Here is a 23,199-nt window from a genome sequence, read left to right on the forward strand (position 1 = left end):
ACATCCCACTTCTGACACCAACTATGTCAGGGGAAGACTGACAGGAGTCAGAATATAGACTTACTCCTGACTATAATTTATCACAACAAAAGGATACCAAACAAAATCAACAAGGGGGAAATGTGAAGGGGGGTGAAGTTTGAAGGAAACCAAGTAGAAGCTTTTTTGAGCCCTCTCCCAGTAAAGTTACAGAGGACACATTTAATTTCTTCAGCAGTAAGTTTTGACAACACATTTAAAATGTTGTCTACTGGGGAAAGTCATTAGTGACTCAGTGCCCAGAGTTTTTACTGAAGGTTTATTATGTAGACATCTTTGCCTTGCACATACTGAAATTCCAGACACCCAGAAAGAAAACAGATGTTCAGCAGAAACAGTATTATTTGTACAAACATTTTAGTCACAATGACTAGCTCTTATCAATTTTGAGAATGGCAGGAAGCCTACCAATGTCTAAATTCCCATACGCCAGCCTAGGGCCAACCTTTAAACAGGCCTCTCTCTAGCAGTTTCAGGCCTACTATGTTAACTCTTTTCTGCATATAGATTCATTTAGTAAGACTCAATAAATGACAAAGGTTAAATATATGCACTGTGTTCTCTTATCACAATCCAATTAGGCTAGAAATAATAGCAAAATATTACCAGTTAATCTCCATATATTTGAACAATAAGATATACATATTGTGTGTGTGTATATACACACAATAAAACTAAAAAAGCAAAGACTGTGTGCATATACACACTACATGTATATATATATATATATTTATTTATTTATTTATTTATTTATTTAAATACGCCATGGGCCAAAGTAAAAAATCACAATGGAAATAAAATATTTTGAACTAAATGGTATAAACCTCATTAGGAACCAGGGAAATTAAGTTTTATATCACATTATTATGTAAGTACAGCCTTATTGGAATAGCTAAGACACAAAAGACGAAAAATACCAAGAGTTGGTGAGGGTGTGGAGTAAATTGAGACCTTATACACTGCTCTAGTAAGTATAAACTGGTTCAAGCAAACTCTGTATATAACCTACATCGAATGGTAAATATATTGTGTTAATTCATACATCATAAAAATATACACATTGAGCGTAAATTGCATTTACACATACATACACATACATGTATGCATCTTAGAATAAAATATTAAGTGAATGAAACCAAGGAAAAAATGATACACCTTGTATGATTCCATTTATGTAAAAATCAAAATAAAACAACCAAAAGAAAAACGAAACTCTTATTTTTAGAGATATGTGCTTAGATATGAAAAGCAATAAAGCAAAGACTGGAATTTATGAAACTGTGGGTAGATGGAGAGTAGTAATTGGGGGAAATGGCACAAAAGAGGCTTCTGGGGGCTGTCAATGCTCTATTTATTGAGTTACATGTAGACCAAATAAGTAATTTCCTTTTGGCATTTTATCAATTCGTTTATTAGTTTGATTATTTACTAGTTTTACACATTTTTATGAAAGTATGCTGTATTTCACCTTATAAAAAGTTTGAGAAAGATAGAAATATTGTTCAGAGAAAAAAAATAAATTACTTAAGAAAATAGATATGTTTATGTTCTAGAAGCCAGCCCTGTTGAGTGTCTAAATCAGAATCTTTGTACTACATTGTACAAAAAAGCTTATGATATGTCAGTTCCTCAAAATGTAGCCATATACCCCTGTGCTGTCACGCAAACTAGTAGCACTGATTCCATATAAAGTTAATATTCAGACATTGCCCATAATCTAAATTTACTACTCCTTTTAAACCATTAAACTATTCTTATTCCTAGAACCCATAGTCATCTACATTCTCAATTTTCAGGATATCTTAGTTAGGTTTCATGCATTCCTTCATTTATTTTCCCTTTATTTACAAAATAAATATTTTTGAGTATATGGACATTTTGAGATTTCCAAATTATGCTGAAAAGGATTTGGAATCCCTTGGAAAACACAAAATGCCATAAAATGTTTTAAAATATAAACACACACACACACATATATATTCACACACATGTGTCTATATCTATTTATCCATCCATCCATTCATCCATCATCCATACACACATACATACTCTTACATAAACGTATATATTTACATACATATTTTGTAAGGAAAACTGAAAATAAGAATGAGGTCAACATCTCTCTAGATGAGAAATAAAATGTCAATACACAGCAGTGACTAGGGGTTAAAGTGATAAGTAAACAAACACTGGGCTTCTGGATTAGAAACTGGCAAAATAGATTTGATGTTTGTTTCCTATGGAATTTAGAAGAGAGAGCCACTTGTGAAGGAGGCCAGAGCTCAGACTGGGTTTCCCAGCCTGTGTATAAAGGCTGAGAACAATGATTCTGCTAATAGGACTGTAGGTATAATGAAGTGGTGGCCTACAATGATAGAAAGAGCCATGGCCTGACCTGGGCAAGTTATTTATTACCATGAGAATTTATTTCTGATTTTCCATTAAGAAAAGAGCTCTTAATTGTCAATATTGAAACTTACAGTGAAAAGGATCTCACACATTTGAAGGCATCTGTAAAACCATTACCTACAGAGGGATGTATTTGGGGAGAATGAGAAGGAATTATCCATAGAAAGGCAAAGTACATATTGTAGACAACGGGGAAAGTAATGAAAAGGGCAGAAAAAAATACTCAGTTTTAGGAGAATGAAATACCATTTGGCTAAGACATAGTGAGCAAAAGGTGACTGGGAATGAGGTTGGAGGTGTTGGTAGGGCTGCTAAGCCATGCACACTTTCTAAAATGGTCATTTTAAAGCATCTGAATTTTATATAAACTGGAAAAATTATTGGAAGCCTGTAAGTAGTAGAGCATAATAATATAATTTGTTTTAAACTTCTTATCCTGACTACCTTGAGGATGAAAGATCGAATGTAAGAAACATGAAAGAAAAATGCTTGTCATGAGACTAGTTGAGCAGTTAAGGCAAGAAATAATGATAACTTGAAATTGAATAATCCTCTGGAAATGGAAAGTAGACAGATTTAAGACATATTTTGAAAGTAATAAAATAAAATAAAATGGCACCAAATGTTGATCAATGTTATATATAAAAAGACGGACAGAGAAATCAAGGATGACTCCACAATTTTCTAGTATGACAAACTGGAAGGAGAGCTGTAAGTTGGAAGTCATTAGCATGTAGATGTTGTATATTGCTGTTAGAATACAGGAGATTACCTGTAAAGAGTATGTAGCAATGTATAGTTCAATATAGCTAACATTTGTTGACTGTTAGCTGGATTCCAGGAGAAGCGCTAAATATTTTATGTGATATATTTTGTTTAATCTTTGCAACAACTCTGGGAAATTGGTAATGTTATTATACCCCATTTAAACAAACAAAAACCATGATTTTGAAGGGTTATGCAATTTATCCACAGCTACAGTTAGTAAATGGGGGGAGGAGGGATATTTTTAAATTCTTACAGTCTGAATCCAGGACCTGTAAGCTTAACGACTATTACTACTGTTTTGGGAAAAAAGAAGCATGCTTTAAACCAAGCCTCACAGAGGTCCATTTAAGAAGCAAGTAGTGGAGGAACAGCCTAGAAAAGAGACTGAGAAAAAGAAAGTGTCCTTATATTAGGAAGATAAGTGAGTCAAGGGAGGGATGTATTTCAAGATGAAGGATCTTGTTACTCTTTTCAATACTGCTGAATCAAAGCCAAAAAATAGCAATTAAATTTGATGTTATTGAAGTTATCATAAATTTTGACAAGTACAGTTTTCCTAGAGTATTGAGTGCATGATTATAGCTGGAGGTCTATGTGGCATTAAAGGAAAAGAAAATAGAATGTGATATCTTATGTTTGTGGCCTAATGAGAATGATTCAGTAAAGACAGAGATAGATGGAGAAAGAGAGAGAGACAGAGAGAGAAATTAATGATGCAGGAGTGGGAGGAGAAGAATGAAAAAGATAAGTCTGCAGATATAAAGAAAAAGCTACTGCCCTTTTCATGATAGAAGTAGTCCAAAGTCACCAATCTGCTTCCGGGTGGCTGGCTGATCATACTCAGAAATAATGTTAGGGGTTCAGCTCTGGTCTTGGCTTTTGGCAAGTTAGGTACTCAGCAATGGAGGTTGCCAGATTACTTCCTTAATCACCTAATCAAAGAAACTCCCCATGAGGCCACAGATGTGTGTTGAAATAGAGGAGGCAACAAGGTAGTAGTAGGGGTCATGGGCATGAGGGTCACTTGGTAATGTAACTCACTCACTACCTCAGGATTTGTTTGAAACCTCTATTTTATATACTACTTTCATCTGATGATGAAGTCCTGCTATGACCAAACAAATTTATAGCTTGGCCTGTTAGACAACACATAGATAATGATGGTCATAAGGTGGCCAGTGGTCAAGCATTCAGCCTCTTTTAGGGACATTAGCAAACAAGAAAGTAAGGTAAAGAGTTAAATGTCAAGGATGAGAGAGCATTATCCCAAAATTTTAAAGGATTGTGCTATGATTTAGTTATAAGTGTCTATCAAAGTTTCACAGAGCATCTTTCATCTGCCACACATACTTCAATCACCACTGGCTGTACTCAGCCACATGAGCCAAGTAGCAGAGCAGCCTGCAATGCATCTGGACGTGTTCCAGAAGCTTTCCTTTCCTGAGCCAGTCTTAGTCCATTTGGGCTGCTATAACAAAAATACCACAGACTGGATGGCTTATAAACAATGGAAATTTATTTCTCAGAATTCTAGAGGCTAGAAGTCCAAAATCAGGGTGTCAGCATGGTCAGGTTCTGGTGAAACCCCTCTTTTGGGTTGCAGACTCCTGATTTTGTGCTTTGTCCTCACATGGCAGTGGGGTCTAAGGAAATCTGAAAGGCCTCTTTTATAAAAACACTAATCCCCACTCATGAGTGCTCCCCACCTTCATGACCTAGGCACACACCAAAGGTCCAGTCTCCTAATACCATCACATTGGGCATTAGGATTTCAATATATGAATTTGGAGGGGACACAAATGTTCAGACCAAAGCAGAGCACCACTCAAACCTGGAAGTCTTTGGGGTTATTAGGTAAATAATCTACAGTGGCACAATCGATAAGTAATATACACCTCCAGATGCTGTGTGTTCCTGAGTTGTGGGAGTGTCAGATGCCACAACCTATCCTTTACCTTGGAAGGGATAACTCAACTTGCCCCAGATCATAGGAGAGGCAGGTCTCTTTATTCTTACAGGATTTACTTCCCACACTATGCCATATATGTGTTGGACCAAAATGTCTAGTAGTGACCACTTCTTGTTTACTAGTTCTATTTAGCATGATACCCTCAGTGTAATACTTCAGGGTGATGTGCTGGGTTATGAGGAAGTGATCGAGGCAAAAGAGTTGATTTTGCCATGAAGTAAGATGATTAAGATGCACTATGGCCCCTGCCAGTGGCAAGCAAACTGCTTTGGATGGTCTTTATTAGTAGGCAGAGAGAAAAAAGCATTTGCCAGACTCGTAGCTGCTTACTAGAGAGTAGAGAATGTGAAAAGTTGCTTCCAAATGTAGTACCATAAAACTAAAATTTTATTGAACTAATGAATTCAGTAGGCCAAGAATTCAAACAGAGCAGAGATGACTTTTCTCTGCCTCACTATGTCTGTTGCTTCAGGTAGGAAAACCAATAAGTGGAGACGACTCGATTGTCTGGGGAAGTCTTCTTCAGCCACAAATCTGGTGCCTGGGCTAAGACGGCTTGATGGTTGAGTCTAGTTTTGACTGAGTACCTACCTACATGTGGTCTGAGTTTCCTTATAGCAGAAGGGCCTCAGAATAATCAGAATTCTAACATGGTGACTCAGCACTCTAAGAGCAATTTTTTTAGCAAGGAAGGCAGAAACTAGCCTTGGGAGTCACAGTCCCACATCTGCTGCATTCCATCTGCTAAAATTAAGTGACAAATTGTGAGTCTTTTGTTGCCATGTAACAAATTAATCCAAAATTTAGCGGCTTAAAACAACAACAAAAAATATTTATCATCTCGGTTTCTGTGGGTCAAGAATCTGGATACAGCTTAGCTAGGTGAGTCTGCCTCCAGATTTCTCACACGGCTATAATCAAGATGTCAGCCAGAGTTACTGTCTCATCTGAATCTGTGACCAAGGGAGGATTTGCTTCCAAGATCACTCACGTGATTGCTAGCAGGATTCAGTGCTTCACTGATGTTGACCTGAGGATCTTAGTTCCTCCATGGATGTTGGCCAGAAACTTCCCTCCATTGCTTGCCACATGGCCTATCCATTGGGCAACACACAGCATGACAACTGGCTTCTATCAGAATGAGAAAGAGAGAAAGAAAGAGAGGACAAGGAGAAGAACAGACAAAATCTTTTACAAGCCAATCTTAGAAGGAATGTTCCAATATTTTTGCCATATTGTATTGATTACAAGCAAGTCATTAGGCCAGTTCAAAACGAAGGGAAGAAGATTATACAAAGATGTGAATAACATCGCAGGAGGTGGGAATTATTGCAGGCCATTTTAGAGGGTAGCTTTTACAATCTGCCTTCTGACTCTCAATAAATCATATCCCTTCCACATTCAGTATTCATTCATGTCCTCCAAATTTCCCCAAAGTCACATCACATTACGTCACCAGCTTAAAGACCAGAATCTCACCATTTAACTCATTTCCAGATGTGACGAGGCTCCTCTGATAAAGTGCTCTAAGTTCAGCTCCTTAAGCACAGTTTCTCTCATTCTGTTCATTTATTAAACTAGAGACAAATTCTGTCACTCAAACACCCATCATACAGTAGTGTGGCAGGTATAGGATAACCCCAACAGAAATTCCTGTTCTAAAAGGGGAGAAATAAGAAGCAAAAAGGAGTCTCTGATAGAAATTCTGAAATCCACCCAGTCAAATGTGGGCAGCTCGTTGATTAGATCTCAAGACATGAGAATAATTCTCCATGTCTCTCATTGTTACCCTCTGGGCTTTCTGTTATGCCTTTTGATTCATATTTCATTTTTCATGACTGGGAGCATATGTTTGGAGTGAAGTAGTGCTCTCAGCCTTCTTTCTGTCTGTAGGTTTTTAAAGGTCCGAAAGAATCATCATTTTGTTTCATCTCTGTTCCATTCCATGATGATGTTAGCATTTCACTTGTATACTTCACTCAAAAACTTTCTGTGAATATCATTGGAATTTACTCTGTTAGATAGAAGTAGAAAACCACAAATTTCTTTGCCATAAACCTTTCTCTACCTTTGGCTCCTGGAGAGACAGCTGAAGGACAAGTCCATTAAGCTTCTATATTAGTGTGCTCGGGATGCCATGACAAAATAACACAGACTTGGTGGCTTAAAAACAGAAATTTATTTCCTCACAGTTCTGGAGGCTGGAAGTCCAAGATCAAGGTGTTAGCGAGTTTGATTTCTCCTAAAGCCTCTCTTCTTGGCTTGCAGATGGCTGTCTTCTCGTGGTCTTCTCTCTGTATACACGTATTCCTTTGTGTCTTACTCTCCTCTTCTGGTAAGAACACCAGTGACCCACTCTAATGGGCTCATTTCAACTTAGTCATCTCTTTAAAAGCCCTATCTCCAAATGAAGTCACATTCTTATATACTTGGGTGAAAGCTTCAAGCTGTGAATTTTGGAAAGGACACAATTCAGCCCATAACAACTTCCTATAAACAGCTTAATGTTATTTTATTGAGAGGATTTATGGGGTACATCTCATCTTTAAATTTTTTCAAGGGTATTTATGTGACTAAATCAAGTCTGAGTTATCACCTGTGATCTCTCTGAGGTTTGAGAATTTTTTCCAGTGAAGCCTTTTGCTTCATCTTTAGATCATACACACACACACACACACACACACACACACACATATATATATATACGTATATATATATATATTTTTTTTTGGCTGTGATCTGGATTTGAAGCTTAAAATTTTTTTCTTAATTTTAGCATCTTTTGTCATCTAGAAAGATTGAAAATTTTCTGAACCAACTCTTGGCTGCTTTTTATTTAACTATGCCCCCTCAATTTATGTCTCTCCTGCCTCATTTCACTATAAGCAGCAAGAAAAAACTAGGAACCATCTTCAACACTTTGCTAGGAATTATCAGCTAGATCACCAGCAATGTTCCAGCAACTTCTCTCTTCCAGATACCAAAATCTCTGTTACCCTAGACTAAGCAGTTGCAAACAACTAATGTTTATTATCCCACAGTTTACGTTGGTCACAGACCTAGGCACAGCTTATCCGGTTTCCTATTCTTCAAAGTCTCTCACGGGGATGTGTTCAAGGTGTTGGATGTGCTATAATACTATCTGAAGCTCTTCTGAGGGAGGATCCGCTTCCCAGATGACACCTGTGGTGGTTGTCAGGATTCAGCTCACCAGCTGTTGGCCTGAGGGCCTCACGTCCTCCCTGGCTATTGTCTAGAGGATTCCCTCAGTTCCTTGCCACATGGGCCTCTCCATCAGGCAGTTTACAACATGACAGCTGGCTTCCATCAGAGTGAACATGCAAATGAAAGCAGACAGGGCAATCGAGACCAAAGTCAGAGTCTTCTTGTAACCTAATCTCAGAAGTAATATCCATCACTTTTGCTGCATTCTATTCGTTAGAAGCAAGTAACTAGGTCCAGTCCACAAGGAAGATGAAGGATTTACAAAAGAGTATAATACCAGGGGGCAGATATTATTTGGGACCATTGTAGGGGCTGCCTATTATAGTAAAGCTATCTCAGTTTCAAGGAAAGGGAATCAAGTCAACTTCTCAATTCCCAGTTTGTCAAACTATTGGCAGGCATATTTAAGAATGACATATTGGGCATTTTCTATTTTTTGACATTGTGTTTACATACTATAGTTTATGATGATTTCATTTCCTTCTAATAAGCCCTCAGAAATTATACTTGGGCCAATTTTGTCCCCCTTCCTCTGTAGATTGTGTCTTCCAACTTCTTTCTACTAGTTTTCAGGTAACTCTTCAATTTTAAGCTCAGATATGACTAACTTTTGCAAACCCTATTTGATTTTATCGATTTCTCTGACTGCCCAAACATTCACTTTGCTGCCGATACCAGTAATATAAGGAAACTTGGGTCTTTGATTAAAGAGTGTGCATAGTTTTCAGTTAATGCAATTATATATTATTAGATATAAGATATTCTTCATTGCTATATATTCATCTCCTGTTAGTCATTCTCTTAACTGTTAAAATTCTTTCTAAAATCCAAAAGTTTTCCATGTTTAAATTATTTTTATCGTAGGATTGGTCAATATATTAGTTTATATCATTTTTATATAATTTTTTTGCAAATCAATGAAATAATATCATAGTGGTAATTTGATAAAAATAAAAATTGTACCTAAAAATATATATATATATATGATTAAGTTTACTTTCCAAGATGCACCAGAACTTATACCTCTGAGTGTTACACTAATTACTTGTAAGATTATTTTAAAAATTCTGCTATAATTCAAACACATTCGTAAATAATCTTCAGAGTTTGCATTACATTGTTTGAATATGTATTTATTCGGTTTTTTGCTCATTCCATTATTATTCATGCAATGAATTCTTAGGATAGCTAAGCACTATGATATGTGATCCACATCACAAAATCTGATATAGGTCTTGATTTGAAGGACCTTAATCACATCATCACATGTAAATACACTAAATAATGGCTGGTAAATAATATTCATGAATAACATTAAGTTTACATTTTTAAACTTAGTATAATTTGCTGAAGGTAAAACTTGGGAATAATAGTATATTAAGTTATAGAATAAGATATTTAGTCAAAATAAAAAGAGATTTTATGACAAAGACACTGATTTACTTCTGCTAGAAATAGACTGACTGAAGAACATTCATAAACCTGGAACTGGACTCTTGAGATGCTTACAAACCCAACAGTGTGACATATTAAAGAAATTGATGTAAATATTTGTGTGTATGTGTGTGTATTTTAACAATGCAGCTTTGATCTCAAAGTCAGTGGATGTTATCCTCTCCACATATCTGTTTGCCCCCTCCTTTTACCCACAAATTAGCAAGATTTTGCAAATTATATCATACATGACCCATGCCTTCAGTTATACTTAAAAATGAGAATACGACAAACTTCAAACTATTTGTAAGTTGACAAGCAGTAAATTCCAATAGATCCCTTGTCACTGTTGTAAGATTGTAGGTACAAGTGTAGAGAAGGATTAAGCATATTTATCAAAAATAGGAGAGGAAGGATTATATGAAATATACAAGATTTATAAAAATTTCACTCTAGGTAAATAAAATGTCAAAAGCATAGTGTCAAAACACTGCACACATTGACGGGACTCTGGAGTTCATAGCATCAGCTAGAATGAAGAGACTTGAACATAAGCATGATCAGCCATGTCACCTTCAGAGAAGCATTGCTTCCAGGGACCCAAATCAGACATACATGGCAATGAAATTAAAGAAGGAACCAGGGGCCGGCCCAGTGGCACAGCTGTTAAGTTCCCACATTCTGCTTCAGCGGCCCGGGGTTTGCCGGTTGGGATCCCAGTGGTGGACATGGCACTGCTTGACAAGCCATGCTGTCGTAGGTGTCCCACATATAAAAAAAAAAAAAGGTAGAGGAAGATGGGTAGCAGATGTTAGCTCAGGGCCAGTCTTAGCAAAAAGAGGAGGATTGGCAGCAGATATTATCTCAGGGCTAATCTTCTTCAAAAAGCAAAAGAAAAGAAGAAAAAAAAGAAGGAACCAAGAGGAGGAAATTGAAGATCTTGAAGAAATAAGAGAAATAAGACTAATCAGTTGTTCCTCTCTTTTTTAGATTAAAAAAAAATACCTGTCTTCGTTATGTTGACTGATAGAAGAAGATACTTTGCGGAAACAGTACAGCACGTGCCAAGGAATAGGCAAAATACTCAAACCAACTGCACACAAAGTCACAATAAAGACAATAGAACATGTTATTTGATATATTTCAACTAATGAATATTCTCCTCAAATAATCAACTACAAAGCATAAGCAAATCATTAAAAAGACTCTGAAAGGATAAATAAATATTCTTAAACATATACGAATACGGATACAAAAAGAAGCACCTTGAATCAGAAATTCAAAAATTAAGAACAGAAAATGGAACAATGATAGAAATGATGGCTGTTTGTTCAGAAACAATGAAGGGTATAAGTCAATTAAATATCATTTTAAAATTGATAAGTAAAAAAAAGAAATTCACCATGGAATTCTAATCCCAGTGAAAATGTCCTTTAAACATTAAGGCAAGATGAAGACATTTTCATATAAACCAAAACTGAGAACATTTGTTGGAGCAGACCAACACTACACAAGAAATATAAAAGAAAAATGTTCAGGCTGAAGAACAAAGATTGAAAATAGGCTGTGCAGGATGGAATAAACAACACTGGAAGTTGTAAACGTGGATAAAGATAAAAGAATATCTTTACTTAATTTACATTAAACAAATGACATATAAATAAGGGACATCTGTATCTGTAAAATAAGCACACAGAAAAGTACTAAAAAATAGGGAAATGCAAGTTAAAACCACGTTGAGATATTGCTTCATATATATAGAAATAGTTTAAAATAAAATTAATGAAAACATCAAATATCAGCAGACTCTAAAGTAACTAGAACTTTTACGCCTTGCTGGAGGGAGTGTAAAATAGCACAAGCACTTTGGAAAACTGGAGGTTACTCAAAATTTTAAAATACCCTTCTTATAAGACTCAAAACTCCATTTCTGAGTAATTACCTAAGAAAAAATGAACACATATGTCTATAAAAGACTTGCGTGTGACTATTACTAGTAGTTTTATTCTTGGTATTCCCCTATAAGGAGCAATATAAAGGTTGATTAACTGGTAAATTGATAAACTAGGGTTCGAATAAAACAGCAAGACTCTAAACATGCTGCTTATAATAAAGCATTTTGCATATAGACAGAATTATATAAATGGTAAAAGGATGTAAAAGATATGTTATGCTAACACTAAATAAAGGAAATGTAGAGGACTATATTAGTATCAGAGTAATTGTATCTTCAGATCAGGTAATAATAACAGAAGCAAGGAAGGTCATTTCATAATGATAAAATGTCAGTTCATGAAAGGAGCTAACAATCCTAAATGTTAACACATGTAATAACTTAGCTTTAAATATTCATAAAATAAAACTGATAGTCCTGCAAGGAGATTAGATAAATCCACATTTATTATCAGATATTTCAACTTCTCTGTCTCTCAATAATTTACCAAAAAAAGATAGTGTTTGTGGTTCCACATGTAAGGAGCTTACAATTTGTCATTTCATCCTGACAACAAGTGAAAGGTTGTACAGACTTAAAAATCAACAACCCTTCTCGGATCTGTAAGAGAGAGGAGGATACAGGCCAAATCACTGCCTCCAGGATGGGAAAGACAGGCAGGTGAATGCAAGGCGTCCCGGCTCACCAGAGCAGAGCCTCGGGAGTCCAAACTACCCCACTAACCAGTGCCAGGGCGAGAAAACCTGAACTGTAATTGACTAATTGCTAGAGCCTCAGTGTGGACAACTCTGAGAGTTAAAAACTCCTGGAAGACTCAGTCATAGGGTGGCTTCACAGTATTATGAGATTTACTTCCAGGAGCTCAACCAGGTTCCCACAAAACATATTAGAGAGGCTGGCCCTGTATCCGAGTGGTTAAGTTCATGCACTCTGCTTCGGCAGCCCAGGGCTTTGCCGGTTCCCATATGCCCCTGCCCTGACATAGGCATAGGCTCCCCTATTACCAGCAACCCCCACCAGAGTGGTACATTTGACAAAGTCTTTATTTCTCCTTCACTTTTGAAGGATAATTTATCACTTCACTTGCTGGAAGCTGCAGGGTATTTTTCTCCAACGTTTTGGGTTTTTTTTTTAAAGATTAACACCTGAGCTAACATCTCTTGCCAATCTTCTTTTGTTTTTTTCTTCTTCTTCTCTCCAAACCACACCCCTGCCCCCCACGCCCTTGCCCTGGTACATAGGTGTATATTCTGGTTATAGGTCCTTCAGGTTCTGTTCTGTGGGATGCCATCCCAGCATGGCTGATGAGAGGAAGGTACAAAATATTCCCTATACAACCAGCCCCCACACATGTGCAGCATCCTCCATTATTAACATCGTTCACCCAAGTGCTACATTTGTTACAATTGATGAACTTACATTGTACATGATAATTACCCAAAGTATATAGTTTACTTTAGAGTTCATTCTTTTTCTAAAAAATTATTTTATTGAGGTCACGTTAGTTTATAACATTGTTATAACATTCAGGTGTACATTGTTATATTTCAGCTTCTGTGTAGACTACACCATGCTCACCACCACTAGTCTAGTATTTATCTGTCATCATATATATGTGTCTCTTTGCACCTTTTGCCCACACATCACCTCCTGCCCCTCTTGTAACCACTAATCTGTTCTCTTTATCCCTGTGTTTATTTTCCACATATAAATGAAATTATATGGTGTTTGTCTTTCTATCTCTCTTATTTTGCTTAACATAATATCCTCAAGGTCCATCCATGTTGTTGTAAATTGGGTGATTTTTGTCTTTTTTCTGGCTGAGTACTATTCCATTGTATACATATACCACATCATCTTTATGCATTCATCATTTGATGGGCACTTTGGTTGCTTCTTCTTCTTGGCTATTGTGAATAATGCTGCAATGAACATAGAGGCGCATAAATCTCTTTGGAGCATTGATTTCAAGTTCTTTGGATAAATACTTAGTAGTAGGATAGCCAGATCATATGGTATTTCTATTTTTAATTTTTTGAGAAATCTCTATACTGTTTTCCATAGTCACTGCACCAGTTTGTATTCCCAACAGCAGTGTATGTGGGTTCCCTTTTCTCTACATCCTCTCCAACATTTGTTAGTTTATGTCTTGTTAATTATATCCATTCTGACAGATGTAAGGTGATATCTCATGGTAGTTTTGATTTGCATTTCCCTAATGATTGGCGATGTAGAACATCTTTTCATTTGCCTGTTGGCCATCTGTATATCTTTGGAAAAATGTCTGCTTATGTCCTCTGCCCATTTTTTGATCAGGTTGTCTATCTTTTTCTTGTTGAGTTGTTGAGTTGTATTAGTTCCTTATATATTTTGGAAATTAACCCCTTGTTGGATATATGAGTTTTTCCAACACCGTTTATTGAAGAGACTTTCCATTCTCCATTGAATGTTCTTGGCCCCTTTGTGAAAGATTAGCTGTCCATTCATGTGTGGTTTTATTTCTAGGGTTTCAACTCTGTTCCATGGATCTGTGTGTATGGTTTTGTAGAAGTACCATGCTGTTTTGATTACTGTAGGTTTGCAGTATACTTTGAAGTCAGGTATTGTGATGTCTGCAGCTTTGTTCTTTTTTATCAGGATTGCTTTGCCTATTCAGGATCTTTTGTTTTTCCATATGAATTTTAGGGTTATTTGTTCTATTTCTGTGAAGAATGTCATTGGAATTCTGATTGGAATTGCATTGAGTCTGTAGATTGCTTCAGGTAATATAGACGTTTTAACTATGTTTATTATTCTAATCCATGGGCATGGATTATCTTTCCATTTCTTTATGGTTTCTTGGATTTCTTTCAATAACGTCTTATAGCTTTCAATGTATAGTTCTTTCACCTCCTTGGTTAAATTTATTCCTGGATATTTTATTCTTTCTGTTGCAGTTGTAAATGGGCTTGTGTTTTTGACTTCTCTTTCTGCTGGTTCATTAGTGTATTAAAATGTAACTGATTTTTGTATGTTGATTTTTTACCCTGCAACTTTGCTGTAGTTGTTGATTATTTCTAATAGTTTTATGGTGGATTCTTTAGGGTTTTCTGTATATAGAATCATGTCATCCACAAACAGTAAGCGTTTTACTTCTTCATTTCAAATTTGGATCCCCTTTATTTCTTTTTCTTGCCTAATTGCTCTGGCCAAAACCTCCAGTACTGTGTTGAATAGGAGTGGCAACAGAAGACATCCATGTCTTGTTCCTGTTCTCAGAGGAATGGCTTTCACTTTTTCACTGTTGATTATGATGTTGACCGTTGATTTATCATATATAACCCTTATTAGGTTGAGGTACTTTCCTTCTATACCCTTTTTATTGAGAGTTTTTATCATAAATGGGTGTTGGGTTTTGTCAACTGCTTTCTCTGTATCTATTGAGAAGACCGTGTAATTTTTATTCCTGATTTTGTTAATGTGGTGTATCACATTGATCGACATTTGGATGTTAAACCATCACTGTGTCCCTGGTATAAATCCCACCTAATCATAGTACATGATCGTTTTAATGTATTGCTGTATTCAGTTTGCCAATATTTTGTTGAGGATTTTTGCATCTATGTTCATCAATGATATTGGCCTTTAATTTTCCTTCTTTGTGCTGTCCTTGTATGGTTTTGGTATCAGGGTATTTTTCGCTTCATAGAATGAGTTAAGAAGTATTATGTCTTCAATTTTTTGTAATAGTTTGAGAAGGATAGGTATTAAATATTCTTTGAATGTTTGGTACAATTCACCAGAGAAGCCATCTGGTGCTGGACTTTTGTCTTTTGGGAGGTTTTTGATTACTGTTTCAATCTCTTTACTTGTGATTTGTCTATTCAGATTCTCTCTTTCTTCTTGATTCAGTTTTGGGAGGTTGTCTGAAAATTTATCCATTTCTTCTAGGTTATCCAATTTGTTGGCATATAGTTTTTCTTAGTATTCTCTTAATCTTTTGTATTTCTGTGCTATCCATTGCAATTTCTCCTTTTACACATCTGATTTTATTTATTTGAGCCTTCTCTCTTTTTTTCTTAGTGAGTCTGGTTAACAGTTTGTCATTTTGTTTATCTTCTCAAAGAACCAGCTCTTTGAGACAGTGAAAGACTTGTCTCATTGATCCTTTCTACTGTTTGTTTATTTTTCATTTACTTTATTTCTGCTCTAATTTTTATAATTTCCCTCCTTCTGTTGACTTTGGGCTTTGTTTTTTCTTCATATTTTAGTTATGTTAAGTGTAGTTTAAGATTTCTTATTTGAGACTTTTCTTGTTTGTTGAGGTAGGCCTTTATTGCTATAAATTTTGCTCTTAGTACTGCTTTTGCTGCATCTGATAAGAGTTGGTGCATTGTGTTTTTTATTTTTATATTTCTCCAGGTATTTTTTGATTTCTCCTTTCATTTCTTCATTGATATAGTCATTGTTCAGTAGCATGTTGTTTTGTCTCCAGATATTTGTGAATTTCTCAGCCTTTTTCATGTCATTGATTTCTAGCCATGGCATTGGGGTCAGAAAATATACTTTATATGATTTCAATCTTCTTAAATTTATTGAGGCTTGCTTTTTTTCCCAACGTATGGTCTATCTTTGAGAATGTTTCATGTTCACTTGAGAAGAATAGGTATTCTACTGTTTTGGGATGGAATGTTCCATATATATCTATTAAGTCCATCTGGTGTAGTGTTTCATTTAAGGCCACCGTATCCTTGTTGACTTTCTCTCTGGATGATCTATCCATTCATGTAAGTAGGGTGTTGAGGTCCCCTACTATTATTGTGTTGCTGTCAATTTCTCCCTTTAGGGCTATTAATAGTTGCTTTATATACTTTGGTGCTCCTGTATTAGGTGCATGTATATTCATAAGTGTTATGTTCTCTTGCTGGAATATCCCTTTTATCATCATATACTGCCTCTCTTTGTCTCTCATTATCCTTTTTATCTTGAAGTCTGCTTTGTCTGATATAAGCATGGCTATACCTGCTTTCTCTTGCTTGCCATTTGCTTGGAGTATCATATTCCATCCCTTCACTCTGATCCTATGTTTGTCTTTAGAGCTGTGAGGTATTTCCTGGAGGCATAATATTGTTGGGTGTAGTTTTTTGCTCCATCCAGCCACTCTGTGTCTTTTGATTCAAGAATTAAATCCATTTACCTTTAGAGTGATTATTGATATATGAGTGCTTACTAATGAAATTTTATCTCTTGTTTTGCAGTTGTTCTATATTCTCACTGAGTCTTTTCCCTTATATTTCTGACTACCATTTCAGTTTGATGGTTTTCTGTGATGGTTTTCTCAGTTTTCTCTTTATTTATGATTGTATCTGTGCTCTAATTTTATGTTTGGTGGTTACCATGAGGTTTGTATAAAAGATCTCATAGATGAGACAGTCCATTTTCTGATAGCTTCTTATCTCCATTAGCCTAAGCAGGTCCCACCCCCTCCCTCTTCCCCCTTTGAATTATTGTCGCAAATTATTCTTTTTTGTGTTGTGAGTTTGTGACTAAATTGAAGTGTTTGTAGTTATTTCTGATAATTCCCTTCCCTTTATCTTTTATGTTATAATAAAATGTGTCCTAACCTATTCTGATGTAGAACTACAATTTTCTGATTCTATCTATTTATCTCCTTGCTCAAGGTTTTGTAATCCTTTGCTTTTTAGTTTCAGATGGAAGGTTTCCTTTCAACATTTCTTGTGAGAGAGGTCTAGTGGCCATGAACTCCCTCAGCTTTTGTTTATCTGGGAAAACTTTTATTTCTCCATCATATCTTAAGGATAGTTTCACTGAATAGAGTATTCTTGGCTGAAAGTTTTTGTCTTTCAGTATTTTGAATATATCATTCCACTCTCTCCTAGACTGTAAGATTTCTGCTGAGAAATCTGCTGAAAGCCTGAGAAGGGTTCCTTTGTAGGTTATTTTCTTCTGCCTTCCTACCCTTAATATTTTTTCTTTGTCATTGACTTTTGTCAGTTTTAATATTATATGCTTTGGAGAAGGTCATTTTGCACTGATGTAATTTAGGAGTTATATTGACTTCATGTACTTGTAAATCCAGTTCTTTCTTCAGGTTTGGGAAGTTCTCAGCTATCATTTCTTTGAACAAGCTCTCTGCTCCTTTCTCTTTCTCTTCTCCCACTGGAATATTATAATCCTTATGTTGCTTTTCCTATTTGAGTTGGATATTTCTCAGATAATTTCTTCATTTTTTTAAAATCTTAGTTTTCTCTCTTCCACCTCAAGCATTTCTATATTCTGTCCTCCAATTCACTAAGTCTGTCCTCCATAACACTGGCTTTATTTTTTATGGATTCTAGATTATTTTTTTCTCATTAATTGTGTTCTTTACATCTAGAATTTCAGTCATTGGTTTGTTTTAGAGCTCCAGTCTCTTTGGTGAAGTATTCTTTCAGCTCATTAACTTTATTTCTGAGCTCATTGAACTGTCTTTCTGAGTTTTCTTATAATTCACTGAGTTTCTTTATGACAACTATTTTTTTTTCTCTGTCATTTAGATTGTAAATTTCTGTGTCTTCAGGATTGGGTTCTGGAGACTTGTCATTTTCCTTCTGCTCTGAAATGTTGCTGTTGTTCTTCATGGTTTTTGATGAAGTGATCCTTTGCCAGAGCATTTGTGGTAGTATCAGGTCACAGATCTCACCTGCAACTGCTGGCAGGAGGCAGGAGCTATGTTTTCTGATCCTGCCCCATCTGCTGGAAGTTATGCCAGTAAGGCTGCTCTGTGTTTGCTTGGACTGACTGCAGCTTCTTGGCATGTCATGCATGCACGTGCAGTCAGGGCTTCTGTGTTCAGTGGGTGGGTTGTTTTGTGTAGGCAGGGCCACTGCACTTGGCAGGGGACTGGCTGAGCTGCTGCACCAGGCAGGAGGGGTGGGATACTTTCTTTCACACATGGGCCAGCTCTGTGCTTGTAGGCAGTTTGGCTGAGCTGCTGTGCTTGGTGGATGGGGCTTCTTCATGGCAGCTGAGCTGCCGCCATTCAATGGGGAGTGTTCACAGGTGGAACTGCTGTGGCATGATGGATGCTGCTGTGGGCCAGGCTACCACTCCAAAAATATTTACACAGAGTCCAGGCTACCCCCACCTCCTCTTACTGTTGTGCCCATGGCTGTTTGAGGGCCTGTGACCTGGATTGCTGCTACCAGGGAGGAGGAGGAGTCCACTGACCTATTTCCACTGCTTCCTAGGGATCCAGTCCACTCACCTTCAGATGTATGCCTGTATGGATCTCTCAGGAATCCTGTTGTGCTGTGTATGGAATCCTCTCTTAGTTAATGAATGTCCATTTAGTTGTAACTTAGAGGGGAGAGAAAAAGACAACAAGTTGGTCAGCCATGATACTGACATCACTCTCTAGACTTCATTCTATTTTCTTTCTTTTCTTTTCCTGAGGAAGATTTTCCCTCAGCTAACATCCACTGCCAATATTCCTCTTTTTGTATGTGATCTGCCACAAGAACATGGCCACTGACACATGAATGGTGTAGTTCCATGCCCCGTAACCAAACCCAGGCCAGTGAAGCAGAGCATTCTGAACTCTAGGCCACCAGGGCTGGGCCTGGAGTTCTTTCTTGATGCATGTGTTTGGATGAATGTATAATAATATGTATCCATCATTATAAGATTGTACAGAGTATTTTCACTGCCCTAAGAATCCTCTGTGTTCTGCCTATTTATCATACCCTTGCTCCCAAACCCTGACAACCACTGGTCTTTTGTCTGTCTCCATAGTTTTTTATTTTCCAGAATGTCATATTGTTGGAATCATACAATATATAGCCTTTTCAGATTGGCCTCTTTCACTTAGTAATATGCCCTTAAGTTTCCTCAATGCTTTTTCATGGCCTGATAGCTCCTTTCTTTTTAGTGATGAATAATATTCCACTGTCTATAAATATACCACAGTTTATCCATTTACCTAGTGAAGGACATCTTGGTTGCTTCCATGTTTTAGCAATTATAACAGCTATGGATGTTCATGTGCAGGTTTTGTATGGACAAAAGTTTTCAAGTACTTTGGATAAATACTAAGTAGTGCAATTGCTGGATGGAGTGGTAAGAGTATATTTAATTTTGTAAGCAACTGCCAAACTGTTTTTCAAAGTGGCTCCTTAATTTTGCATTTCCACCAGTAATGAATGAGAGTTTCTGTTGTTCCACATCTTGGCCAGCATTTGGTGTTGCCAATACTCTGGATTTTGGCCATTCTAATAGATGTGTTGTATCTCGTTGCTGTTTTAATGTGCTTTACCTTGATGACATATGTTGTGAAGCTTCTTCTCATAAGTATATTTTCCATCTTCATATCTTCTTTGGCGAGGTGTCTGTTAAGGTCTTTGGCCCATTTTTTAATCGGGGTTTTTTTTTTTAATTTTTGAGTTTTAATTCTTCTTTGTATATTTTGAATAACAGTCCATTATAAGATATGTCTTCTACATATATATTCTCGTAATTTGTGGGTTGTCTTCTCATTCTTTTTCTTAGAGCAGAAGTTTTCAATTTTAATGAAATCCAGCTTATCGATTTTTTCTTTCATGGGTCATGACTTTGTTGTTGCATCTAAAATGTTATCACCATACCCAAGGTCATCTTGGTTTTCTCCTATTATCTTCTAGGAGTTTTATAATTTTACATTTTGCATTTGGGTATGTAATCCATTTTGAGTTAATTTTTGTGAAAGATGTAAGGTCTGTGCCTACATCCACGGGTTTCTTTCTTTTTTTTTTTACACTTGGAAGTCCGGTTGTTCCTGCACCATTTGTTGAAGAGAATATCTTTGCTCCTTTGTATTGTCTTTGTTCCTTTGTCAAAGATTAGCTACTGTATTTATTTGGGCCTATTTCTGGGCTCTCTATTCTGCTCCATTTATCTAGATGTCTATACATTTACTGATAACAGTCTTGATTATTACAGCTTTATAATAAGTCTTGAAATCAGGTACTGTTAGTCCTCCAACTTTGTTCTTCTTCAATATTATATCAGCTATTTGTGGTCTTTTGCCTGTCCCTATAAACTTCAGTTTGTTGATGTCTACAGAATAATTTACTGAGATTTTGATTGAAATTCCATTGAATCTATAGACCAATTTGAGAAAAGCTGATGTCTTGACAATATTGAGTCTTCCTATCCATGAACATGAGCTATCCCTTGTTTTATTTAGCTTTTCTTTGATTTTGCTCATCAGAGTCTTGTAGCGTCTCATGTATAATTTTTTTTACATATTTTGTCAGATCTATTCCTAAGTATTTCATGTTTTTGGATGTTAATACAAATAGAATTGTGTTTTTAATTTCAAACTCCACTTGTTCATTGCTGGTATTTAGGAAATGATTAACTTTTGTAGACTTACTTTTATCCTGCAAGCTTTCTATAATCAATTGTTAGTTCCAGGAGTTTTAGGTTGATTATTTTGGATTTTCTGCATAAATGATGATGTCATCTGTGAACAAGTAGACTTTTATGTCTCCCTTCCCAATCTATATAACATTTATTTCCTTTTCTTGACATATTGCATTAGAAGGGGCTTCCAGTATGATAGAGAGAGGGGATGGCCTTGCCATGTACCTGATTTTAGTGAGAAAGCTTCCTACCATTAACTGTGATTTTAGCTTTAGGTTTTTTTTTTTAGATATTCTTTATCAAATTGAGGAAGTTCCCTTCTATACTAATTTACTGAGAGTTTTATCATGAATGGGTGTTAGATTTTGTCAAATGCTTTTTCCGCATCTATTGATCTGATCATGTGATTTTTCTTTATTAGCTTATTGATGTGATGCATTATATTAATTGATTTTTCATTGTTGAACCAGCCTTACATTCCAAGGATAATTCCAACTTGGTCATGGTGTATCATTCTTTCTATATATTGTTGGATTTGATTTGCTAGTTTTTGTTGAGGATTTTTCATTTATAATTATGAGAGATACTGGTCCATAATTTTCTTTTCTTATAAATATCTTTGTCTGACTTTGATGTTAGAGTAATTCTGACCTCAGAATGAGTCAGGAAGTATTCCCTCTGCTTCTATCTTCAGAAAGAGATTGTAGAGAATTAGCATAATTTATTCCTTTAAATGTTTGGTAGAATTCACTAGTGAACCCACCTGGGTCTGGTGCTTTCTGTTTTGGAAGGTTATTAATTATTCATTCATTTTTTTTAATAGATACAGACCTATTCAGATTGTCTATTTCTTCTTATATGAGTCTTGACAGCTTATGTCTCTCAAAGAATTGTCCACTTCATCTAGATTATCAATTTTGTTGGCATAAAGTTGTTCATAGTACTCCTTGATTATCTTTTTGACAATGATAGCCCCATCTTTCATTTCTAATTTTAATAACTTGTGTGTTCTATCTCTTTTTTTCTTAGTTAACCTGGCTAGAGGCTGACCTATTTATTAATCTTTTCAAAGTTCCAGTTTTTGGTTTCATTGATTTTTTTCTATTGATTTTCTACTTTCACTTTCATTGATTTCTGCTCTAATCCTTATTATTTCCTAATTTCTTCTTACTTTGAATTTAATTTGCTCCTCTTTTTCTAGTTTCCTAAGGTGGAAACTTAGATTATTGAGTTTGGATCTTCCTTAGTTTTTAATATATACATTCAATGCTATAAATTTCCTTCTATGCACTACTTTTGCTGCACCCAACAAATTTTTATAAATTCTATTTTAATTTGAATTTAGTTCAAAATATTTCTTAAACTTTCATTGAGATTTTTTCTTAAATAACCTATGTTGTTTAAATTGTGTTGTTTAATGTCCCTGTATTTGAGGATATTCTAGTTAACATTCTATTATTAATTTCTAGTTTAATTTCATTGTGATATGAGGCCTAATTAAATTTTTAGAAATGTTGCCTAGAAGTAGCATAATATATATTCCTTCATAGTTTTTACAGCTTAATTGGGGTATCATTGATAGATAGTATTGTATTCATTTAAAGTGTATAATGTGATAATGTAATTCAATTGTGAAATGATTACCTTTTTAAATGTACTTGGAACATAGTGTGCCATTATCAGGTAGAATAGACTATATTTTGGGCCATAAAATAAGTCTCCTCAAATCTAAAATAATTAAAGTTTTACAAAGTGTGCTCTTTGACCATGATAAAACTAAGAATTGATAACAAAAGTACATGTTAAAAATTCCAAGATTATTGGAAACTACACAAGGTACTTCTACAAATGGTAGGAGTCACCATATGGAAGAGCAAATTAATAATACATAGTACTACCTTTAAGGATATTACAACATCAATGGAAATGTTTTAGATCTATATATTCAACCCAGACCTTTTATCTGATGCCTGATTTTGCATTCAACTTTCTTGTCTATTTTGAAGATGAATTTTTTTCT

The sequence above is a fragment of the Equus quagga genome, chromosome 4 (genome assembly GCF_021613505.1).
Source record: "Equus quagga isolate Etosha38 chromosome 4, UCLA_HA_Equagga_1.0, whole genome shotgun sequence".
Lineage (NCBI taxonomy): Eukaryota > Metazoa > Chordata > Mammalia > Perissodactyla > Equidae > Equus > Equus quagga.